Here is an 877-nt window from a genome sequence, read left to right on the forward strand (position 1 = left end):
ACCATACAGAATAAATATACCAAAAATATAATACAGAAAATTTTATTTTTATACGCATTTCTTATTTTATGTTTGGGGTAATAGGCCAAATCTGGCCTAAATTCTAGTTGACAAGGACCTCACCCATACAAAATAAAATAAACCAAAAATATAATTACAAATTTTTTTTATTTTTATACGCATTTCTTATTTTATGTTTGGGGTAATAGGCCAAATCTGGCCTAAATTCTAGTTGACAAGGACCTCACCCATACAAAATAAAATAAACCAAAAATATAATTACAAATTTTTTTTATTTTTATACGCATTTCTTATTTAGTGTTCGGGGTAATGGGCTAAATCTGGCCTAAATTCTAATTGACAAGGATTCCACTCATACAAAATAAAATAGAATATGCATATTTTTTAAGCTTAATTTTTCAATACACAGGTATGTACTGTAGTAAGCCTGGCTTACCTGCTCCAGATGGTGAATGTTATGCTGGTTATTACTGCACTGGGGGTGCAAGTCAACCTGATCCTTATATGGATAACTCTGCTGGCAGTTCAGGTTAGAAATTTATATTAAAAATATGAGTTTTTTGTGTAATTGCTTTATTGGAAAAATGATTAATTCAAAATTTTATTATTTAGTTAGTTTTTAATAAGTTTTGATAATTTTTTTGTAAGTTATTTTTTTAATAAATTTGTTCATTTTTTCAAACGAAAATTAATCTGTTAAAAAGTAAACCGATTTTTAAGTGTGCTTTCAGTTTTACAATTTGTATTTTTCATTTTTCAGTATATCTGTTTTTATAGTTACGCTGTATCTATTTTAACTGTATTTTACAACATATCTATTTTTAACTAAATCTCCCTAATTTTTTATTTCCCTATA

The sequence above is a fragment of the Ciona intestinalis genome, chromosome 10 (assembly GCF_000224145.3).
Source record: "Ciona intestinalis chromosome 10, KH, whole genome shotgun sequence".
NCBI classification, from domain to species: Eukaryota; Metazoa; Chordata; class Ascidiacea; order Phlebobranchia; family Cionidae; genus Ciona; species Ciona intestinalis.